Below are 9,955 nucleotides of genomic sequence, written 5' to 3'. Positions count from 1 at the left end.
GTGCTGAAAATCACCTATGATTTCCTGCTCCCCACTTCCAACTTCAGGATTTTGATTTCCTCATTGCCTTCTTGTTTATTCTTTGCAACTCATTGCTCTTCTTGCATTTCCAATAATGGTTTTCTTATTTACATTTCTACTTGCTACTTTTTGATTCAGGGTGGAATTCTCAATCTTCCTTTAAGGATAAGTTCCTAACTGCTGAATTCTTCTAAGTTTTGCCGGTCTGTGAAATGATCTAGATCTGCCTTTAATAGGAATGGCAGTCTTGTAGCATAGGCTACCATAGATTGCAGCTTTTTCTTATTCAGGATTTGGTCTATGTCCTGTCACTCCTTCTATCCTGCAATATTCCTCTCGAAATATAAGCTGAAACCCCTCTGGAGGTAGTGTTGTGACTAAGTTGTTTTCCTCTAGATGCATTTAAAATCACTCGGTTGATCATGAACTTTGTTGATTTGAATAATACTGCTGAATGTAGGTGTATTGGGTTTCCAACTACTTTGGTATGTGTACTTTCTGATTTCGTATACCTCATTCTTTCTTGTGTTTCAGCAAGTTACAGTCTGATTTTTCTACAAATATCTTTTCAGACTTTTTTTGTTAATCTTGCTTTTCCATCTGGGACTCTTAAGAATCTTACTCTTTCATGCTTTGTCTTACCCCAGGCTTCAACAGCAATGTTTGCATTGGGTTGCACTTCTTTTTCTATGTCTTCTTCTGATCGAAGGATTTCTGTTCCCCTGTCTTCACAGTATTTCACGAGTCCGTCTGCATTATCAAGTCTGCTATGGACTGACTTTAGCACTGATATTATCTCATCCTTGAGTTTCCTGATATTATTTGGCTCTTTTTTAGAGTTTCTCTTCCCCTTTCCTGGATAACTACCTTTTGTGATTCTGAGACACTGTTGTACTTCATGTTTTCCTCACCTCCATTTTCAATACATGCTCTGGTAGCGTTTTGCAGTCTAGATGTTTGAAAGCTTATTTTTTGGGCCTTCAAACTCTTTGGAACTGAAAATGGTACTTCCTGTTTCTTTTACTATACTTCTTTATCTCTACTGGTCAAGTAATATCAGGTATCTAATATAGATTTATAGGGCTTTGTTAAGTGAAAATTTTAGACCATTCGGTGTACAAAGTTCCATGATATTTCTGTGAGGACAATTTTCCCTAGGCATTGATACCATGTCCTGTTCCTGTGTGTGTTGTCTGGTATACCTCTAATTGCTGCTGTTGCCTTTGTTGTGATGAACACACAATATTTTTTCAATTAGTAAAACTTCGTTTTATTGCACTTACCTCACAATTCTGAAAGTGCAGAGTACACTTCCTGTTCTGGAAATGAAGCTTAAAGGTTTTCAGCTCGGCATTCTGCTGTATGTCATATTGGAGTCTTTCCAAAACAGCAAACTGAGAGTGCGCTTGTGCTTTCTATTGCCATGGGAATGTCCTAACGTTACCAGTTCTTCCCAGAGCTCCTCTGTCTACAGAAACACCAGTGGAAACATATGTATGGATGTCATACATCAGGGCCTGCTGGAATGATCCCACAGACCGATCTTTGTGTCCTCTGGGCAGTACCATGTCAGTGCCATCCAAAATGTAGCATCTGCATTTGGGAGATAATGCTGAAGGAAATGCTTCAACTTCTCACGTTGTGGAATTTGACCACTCTTCCTTGATCCCTCATCCTTGGGTCATGGGTGCACAAATGCAACCACAGAGCTGTACCGAATTCTCTTCCTCAAACCAATCCATAATCCCTGTCCATGTTATGACTGTAGCAGATCCTAAAGCTTTTAATACTGATTTCAAACCCAAGGGCCACTGAATCCCTCAGACCAGATGCACGACATCTCTGATTGAGCCCCACACGTGCTCTATTGGCAAAATGCCAAATTGATCCTGGGCCTGCAAGATGCAGTGGATGTGGCCATGGCACATATCGAAAAACTCAACCTCACACGCCAATGTGGTTGCTTTCTTAATGGGTTAACAGGTCGGTTTGCTCTCTTGATAGAACCCACCACAACCCACAATGCACTCCAGATCCCTGAGACACAGCATGTGCCATTATCTGTAGCTCTATACCTTAATTTCCGCTGCCTCTGCTGGCTCAAATTTGGCAGATCGGATCTTTGTCTCAGAATCAATTGTGGGGATATTTTGTGCTGATTTCTATGAGTTATGTCAGCCAAGCATCTGCTGTGCACTCTTCTAACACTCAGCGCATTATCTACAATCCTATGTGTGCTGTCCGCTTGAGAGTGTGCATCCAAGTAAAACAGAGTTTCACTTTGCTGCTCCATCAGCAGAGGTCAGATCCTGCACAGATTTCCATTCTCTAATTTGCCTTCTCCTGCTTCCAGGTTTTCTGAGGCCTCATCCTGTCTTTGGAAGTAACAGACCACACTTCGGAAAGTGTCCTGTGCCAAGGGCTGGGTGAGTGGATGTTTACATTGCTGTGTACATGGGTGGGAGTGAGCGCAGGTTGCACTGGTTCTCTGCCAACTGGGCATCGATAAAACAACACTTTACAGATATAATTCACAGAATTATGATGTTTGTTTAGCTCTGTTTAATATGCAGCCATGGTGGGAGGGTTTGTCCTTAGCCTCCAATTTTCACATTGTGTTGATAACTCAGTTGCAGTTTTTAAGAAGGTTAATAGAATTGATTTACATGTTTTGGGATTTATAAGAAAATGAAGGTAGATTTTGAAACATACCAAATCCACCTAGATGCCAGACCTGTCAATTTTGTAACATTATGTCAACTATAAGAAAAATATAGACGGTTATAAAGTAAAATCGCTGTCCAATATGTTGAAGGTGATATGTCAACTCTTTACTGTTGAAGCCTCCAACACCAACCGGAACCATGAAGTACCTATTGGAACCACAAAATAACCGAGAACCTGGGTTTCCCTTGTGCATGTGGTTCCCTTTACTCACAATGACACATACTGGCCAATGTTGGCATTTCAATGTGTAACATTCCTCTTTAGGAAAATACAAGAAAAACCAAACAAAATTATACATTTAGGCTTGATTCCAAAGCACCTAGAGGCATTTTAGCTATGAGAACCCTGCTGCAGCTATGCTAGGCAATTGAGAACCAGGTGTTCTTCTATCATTGATGAGAACGCTTAATCATCTGATCATATTGGGTAAATAAATTTCACACAACCAAGTGTGCACCACCATGATATCGTGCACCCGGGGCTTGTCTGAAGGGAAAGACGCCCCACATAACCTGTGTCTTTAATGTCTTTCACGACTTTTACAGTTCAGTTCACTATCTGACTTATAATATTTGACTATACTGTCTTGAAATACTGAGGCCTAATACATATTCAAGTTCAGTCAAAGATTCCCCTCACCTACCACACTCCCTTCACCTGAAAAAGACTTAACCACAGCATTTGCTGAATCTACGGGAAGGTCATCATTTCTTTGTGTGAGCTGAGTATTAAATTCCTATCTATTTTAGTCGAGAGTATTTGACCTTTAAGGAATTCACCATTCTTCACAGAGTGTGAAGTTGGAGGAACTCTGATTCTAGGAGGGGCTTGCTCTTCTCCTACTGGCTTCATTGCAGCTCAGGATCTGATTCTTTAAAATAGATGACTAAGTGGAGGGGTGGGAATTGCAAGTGCCTGATATCTATACCCAAACCTGGGAAAAGGCTTACCTGGGCTTGGTGCATTTTGGTCTGAATGGTTTGTAAATGCCCCTTGGGACCTGTGGATTCTCATGACCTCTTCCAAGAACATGAGCGCTTTTATCATCTCCACCATCTCTTCTCTTATAGACGTCAGAAATCTTGGACCCATTCTTGAAGCAGGGAATTGAGTAACTTTCTCAAGTGCACGTTGACACTCCTTATATTTCTACCAGTATCACCGAGGTTCAGTAGGTCTCATGAAAGAATTTCGAGCCTGGAATTCTCTAGAGAAGCCTCCATGCCGGTATTCTCCATTGTAGCAGAACAACTCTCATCAATATGTTCGCATCTCAGCTCAATCCGTCCAGCCAGCTTTTCTGCCAGCTTCTCTTCGTGTCTCCCATAAAGTCGACGTCAACAGGACTGGGCAAGTCTGGAAGTAACTCTGAGCCTCACCAGTAAGCTGATGACAGGCAGATCTTCCACTGTCTGCCTTTCAGATTCTGGAAACTGACCCGTGAACTCAGGTCTTTGTGCAGCAGCAGTAACTAGAACTTGCACAGCTTCCCGAGCAAAAGACCAAAGCCAAGCTCCACAGAGGGCGGCAGACCCTCCATCACACTGATCCACCCATAGAATTCTGCCCAGGTACCTTGGTTCCACCAGCCACAACAAGCCTCGCGGTACACAGCAACATTCCATCTGGAATTCCATCCGGTAACTGCCATCCCCAATGGTTGCTGCATTTTTTCAGTGTTGGGGGAGGGGCTGCATTAGACTAGAGGTTCCTAAGGGAAATGTGATTCAATCCACTGGCGTCCAATCGTCCTTTTTTCTTCCCGCTTTCCTTTGGTCCAGACTGTATACACAGTACAAACGGAGGGAAGTGTGTCCATTTTTAGTTTATGTTTTCACACGTCTTGATACTTTCTAACAGTTCACAGTACATGGAGACCCACTAAATAAAGTCATGTTTGTGTAATGTCCATTCACCCAGAATACATATCCGTCTGTTGCTTTCTGCTGAAACATCCACACTCTCAGAACATGGATCCATTTGTTTCATGGGGGCAGAAATTCCTCGAAGTGAAACCAATCCCAATGTGCCCTTTCAAGTCTTACTATTTTGCTCTTAGTACAGCTTGGCAGAGCTACTTTTCTTTGCTATAGGCTTATGCCGTTTCTTCTCTACGTAGGGTAGAATATGACATTCGTTCATTCTGTTGGAAGACTTGTAAGTCTATATCACGTTCTATGAACCAATCATATTCAAAACCGTCATTTGGTTTGGGTCACGATATGCACTTATGAATCAATTTTTATGAATATGAATGCACGCATCTGTTTTCTGAATACAAGTGTGTTGAGTACATGATAGCCGCCATACTGGGTCGATGCGTGCTGAATGATCCTTGACATCACTTTGTGTATTTTGTATCGAATAATCATGGTTTTTGGTATATGTCAGCCAACTGTAACCTTTTGGTGTTTGTTTGTTTGTTTGATTGTTTGTTTGTTTTGCAAACACATTAGGCCATGCATCTCTCCTTTTGCTTCAGACAGACAACCATATAAGCTGATTCATTTAAGATAGTGCTTAAAATCAACTTTGATTTCCAGCTACCGTCTCCCATCTTTAGGATTTTGATGTCCTCCTTGCCTTCTTCTTGTTTCTTCATTGCAACTCATGCTCTTCTTGCATTTCCAATAGTGGTTTTCTTATTTCCATTTCATCTTGCTACTTTTCTACTCAGGGAAGGATTCTCAACTTGTGTTTTAGGATCAGATTCAAACTGCTGAATTCTTTTAAGATTTGCTGGTCAGTGAAATTCCCTAGCTCTGCCGTTCTTAGAAACGGCGGTCATTTGGCATTGGCTACCCTAGATTGCAGCTTTTTCTCATTGAAGGTACGGCCTATGTCCTGGCACTCCTCCCTGTCCTGCAAAATTTCTGCCGAGATATGAGCTGAAACCCCACTGGAGGTTCTATTGTGAATAAGTTGCTTTCCTCGGGGTGCATTTTAGATCACTGGGATGATCATGAACTTTGTTTATTTGAATTCTACAGCTGCTTGTTGGTGTATTGGGATTTCACCTCCTTTGGACGCTGTGTACTTCCTGAATTTGTATAGATGATCCTTTCTTGGCTTTCAGCATGATTCATTGTGATTCTTCTACAAACACCTTTTCAGAATTTTTTATTTTATTTCTTGCTTTTCATTTTGGGACTCTTATGAATCCTATTCTTTCATGCTTTGTCTTACACCAGGTTTCAACAGTGATGTTTGCGTTCGTTTGCACTTGCTTTTCCATGTCTTTTTCTGATCGAGGGATTTCTTTTCCCGTGTCTTCACAGTCATTCACGAGTCACTCTGCATTATCTAGTCTGCTTAGGACTGACTTAAGCACAGTTATTATCTCATCCATTGAGTTTTCTGATATTATTTGGGTCTTCTCTAGAATTTCCCTTCCCCTATTCTGGTATTCTGCCTTTTGTGATTCTGAGACTCTGTTGTTCTACAGTGTTTTTCTCACCTCCGTTATCAATGCTTGCTCTGGTAGAGTTTTGCATCTAGTTGCTTGAAAGCTTATAGTTTGGGACTTCAATATCTTTGGAACTGAAATGGTACTTCCTGTTTCTTTTACTATACTTCTTTTTCTCTATTGGTCAAGTAAAATCAGGTATCTAATATAGACTTATAAGGCTTGGTTAAGTGAAAACTTTAGAATCTTTGGTGTACGCAATTCCATGATATTTCTGTGAGGACAATTTTCCCAAGACATTGACGCCATGTCCTGTTCCTGTGTGTGTTTTCTTTTATATCTCTAATTGATGGTGTTGCATTTGTTGGGATGAACACACCATACTGTTTCAGTTAGTAGAACCTCATTTTATTACACTTATCTCACAATTCTGAAAGGGCACAGGACACTTCCTCTAGTGGAAATGAAGCTTCTATAGGTTTTCAGCTCTGCATTCTTCTGTATGTCATTTTGAAGTGTCTCCAAAACAGCCAACATAGAGTGCACTTGTACTTTCTACTGCCATGGGAATGTCCCAATGTTACCAGTTCTTCCCAGAGCTTCTCTGTCTAGAGAAACACCAGTGGAAGCATATGTATGGATGTCATACTTCAGGGCCTGCTGGGATGATCCCGCAGACCGACTTATGTGTCCTCGGTGCAGTACCCTGTCAGTGCCATCCAAAATGTAGCATCTGCATTTGGGTGATAATGCTGTAAGAAATGCTTCATCTTCTCATGCTGTGGACTTTGACCACTCTTCCTAGTTTTCTCATTCTTGAGTAATGGGTTCACGAAGGCAACCACAAAGCTGTTCCGCATCCTCTGCCTCAAACCAGACTGTAATCCAAATCCAGGTTATGAATATAGAAGATCCTAAATCTTTTAATACTGATTTCAAACCCAACGCCCCCTGGAACACACAGTCCAGATGCATGATAACTCTGATTGAGCCCCACACGTGCTCTATTGTCAAAATGTCAAATTGGACCCTGGTCCTGCAGATGCAGTGGATGTGGCCATAGGACATATCGATAAACTCAACCTCACGCGCCAGTGCGGTTGCTGTCTCACTGAGGTCACAGTTCTCTTTGCTCTCTTGAAAGTACCCACCAAAACCCACAACGCACTCTAGAACCCTGAGTTCTGCGAGAGCCATCATCCGTAGCCCTACACCTCTTTTTCCGCTGCCTCTGCTAGCTCAGATTTGGCAGCTCGGATCTTGGTCTCAGATTCAATTGTGGGGATATTTTGAGCTGATTTCTTTGAGGTCTGTCAGCCAAGCATCTTCTGTGCACTCTGCTAACACTCAGCGCATCACCTTCAATCCCATGCCTGCTGCCGGCTTGAGAGTGTGCTTCCAAGTAAAACAGAGTTTCACCTTTGATGCTCCATTACCAGAGGTCAGATCCTGCACTGGTTTCCATTCTCTACTTTGCCTTCTCCTTCTCCCAGGTTTTCTGAGGCCTCATCCTGTCTTTGGAAGTAACAGACCACTCTTAGGCAAGTGTCTTGTGCCAAGGGCTGGGTGAGTGTGTGTTTACAATATTTTGTGTATGGTAGCTAGTGAGAGCAGTTTGCACTGGTTCTCTTCCTACTGGGCATCAACAAATCAACACTTTTCACAAATAATTCACAGAAATTTGATATTTGTTTCGCTCCATTTTCTTTACAGCCATGGTCGGAGGGATTGTCCGAAGACCCCAGCTTTGACATTATGTTGATAAAGCAGTTGCAGTCTTTAAGAAGGTTAATAGTATCGATTTACGTGTTTTGGGATTTATATGAAAGTGAAGTTAGTTTTTGAAAATTACTAAATCAACCTAGAAGCCAGACTTGACAATTTGTGTAAGATTTTGTCAGCTCTAAGGAAAAAACAGACAGTCTCAATGTAAAATAGCAGTCCAAAAGTTTGAAGGGGACATGCCAACTCTTTTCTCTTGAAGCCTCCAACAACAAAAGGAACCATGAAATACCTATTGGAACCATGATATAACCCCCAACCTGGGTTTTCCCTTGTGCACCTGGTGCCCTATACTCCCAATGACACATACTAGGCAATGTTGGCATTTCAAGGGGTAACATTCCTCTCTAGGTATATACAAGAAAATCTAAACAGAATATATAAATTTAGGCTTGATTCCAAAAGCACCTAGAGGCATTTAACTATGAGAAACCTGCTGCAGCTATGCTAGGCTATTGAGAACAAGGTGCTCTTCTATCAGTGCTGAGAAGTCTTAATCATCCGATCATGTTGGGGAAAGCAATTTGACACAACCAAGACTGCACCTCCAAGATATAGTGCACCCGGGGCTTGACGGAAGTGAATGACTGTCCACATAACCTGTGTGTTTAATGTGTTTGGCGAATTTTACAGTTCAGTTCACTATCTGACTTCTAATATTTTCCTGTACTGTCTTGAATATCTGAGGCCTACTACATATTCAAGTTCATTCAAAGATTCCCCTCACTTCCCACACTACTTACAGCCAAAGAATACATAACCCCAACATTTCCTGAATCTAGGGGAAGGTCATCATTTCTTTGTGTGAGCTAAGTATTCAATTCCTATCTATTATAGTCGAGAGTATTTGACCTTTAAGGTTTTCACTGTTGTTCACCGAGTGTGAAGGAGGAGGAACTCTGATTCTATTAGGGGCTTGTTCTCCTCCTTCTGGATTCATTGCAGCTCAGGTTCTGATGATTTGAAATGGATGCCTGAGTGGAGTGGAGGGAAGAGCATGTGATTGATAGCTAGGCACAAACCTGGGAATAGGCTTACCTGGGCTTGGTGCATTTCGGTCTGAATGATTCGTAAATGCCCCTTGGGATGTGTGGATTCTCACGACCTCTTCCAAGAACATGAGCGCTTTTATCATCTCTGCCATTTCTTCTCTTTTAGACGTCAGGAATTTTGGACCCGTTCTTGGAGCAGAGAATCGAGTAACTTTCTCAAGGGCACGTTGACTCTCCGTATGTTTCTGCCAGTATCACCGAGGTTCAGTAGGTCTCATGAATGTCTTTCGAGCCTGGTATGCTCTAGAGATGTCTCCATGCCGATATTCTCCACTGTAGCAGAACAACTCTCATCAATGTGTTCGCACATCTCCTCAATCTATGTAGCCAGTTTTTCTGCCAGCTTCTCTTCGTGTCTCCCATAAAGTCGATGTCAACAGGACTGGGCAAGTCTGAAAATAACTCGGAGCCTCACCAGTAAGCTGATGACAGGCAGATCTTCCACTGTCTGCCCTTTCAGATTCTGGAAACTGACCCGTGAACTCAGGTCTTTGGGCAGCAAGAGTTTCTCGAACTTACTCAGCTTCCCGAACAAAAACCTAAGCCAATCTCCACACAGGGCAGCAGAACCACCATCAAACTGATCCACCCACAGAATTCTGCCCAGTTACCTTGGATCCACCAGCCGCAACAAGCTTCGTGGTACACACCAACATTCCACTTGGAATCCATCCGGTAACTGCCATCCCCAGTGGTTGATGCATCAAGTCAGTGTTGGGGGTGATGCTGCATTAGACGAGAGTTTCCTAAGGGAAATGTGATTCTATCCACAAGGGTCCCATGGTCCTTTTCTCTTCCCACTTTTCTTTCGTTCAGTTCTGTATAAACAGTGCAAACGGAGGGAAGAGTGTCCATGATCAGTTTATGGATTCACACCTATTTAAACTTTCTAACAGTTCACAGTACACAGAGACCCAGTCAAGGAAACTCATGTTTGTGTATTATCCATTCACCCAGATTACATATC

General features: G+C 42.2%; 1 long non-coding RNA gene across 2 annotated transcripts; it reads left to right on the top strand.

Annotated features, from left to right (window-relative positions):
* The first annotated feature begins 2,371 nt into the window (after nucleotides 1-2,371).
* LOC135320776 (uncharacterized) lies at nucleotides 2,372-9,194 on the top strand. Of its 2 annotated transcripts, none has more exons than XR_010380106.1 (3): nucleotides 2,372-2,447; nucleotides 3,819-4,388; nucleotides 9,095-9,194. It is a non-coding gene; the product is annotated as an uncharacterized LOC135320776 (long non-coding RNA). The 2 variants fall into 2 exon arrangements; XR_010380107.1 differs by lacking the exon at nucleotides 9,095-9,194 and adding an exon at nucleotides 7,648-7,686.
* Nucleotides 9,195-9,955: the final 761 nt, after the last annotated feature.

Source organism: Camelus dromedarius, unplaced genomic scaffold, assembly GCF_036321535.1.
Source record: "Camelus dromedarius isolate mCamDro1 unplaced genomic scaffold, mCamDro1.pat HAP1_SCAFFOLD_121, whole genome shotgun sequence".
In the NCBI taxonomy this organism is placed as follows: domain Eukaryota; kingdom Metazoa; phylum Chordata; class Mammalia; order Artiodactyla; family Camelidae; genus Camelus; species Camelus dromedarius.
This window is presented reverse-complemented; position numbering and strand designations above follow the sequence as displayed.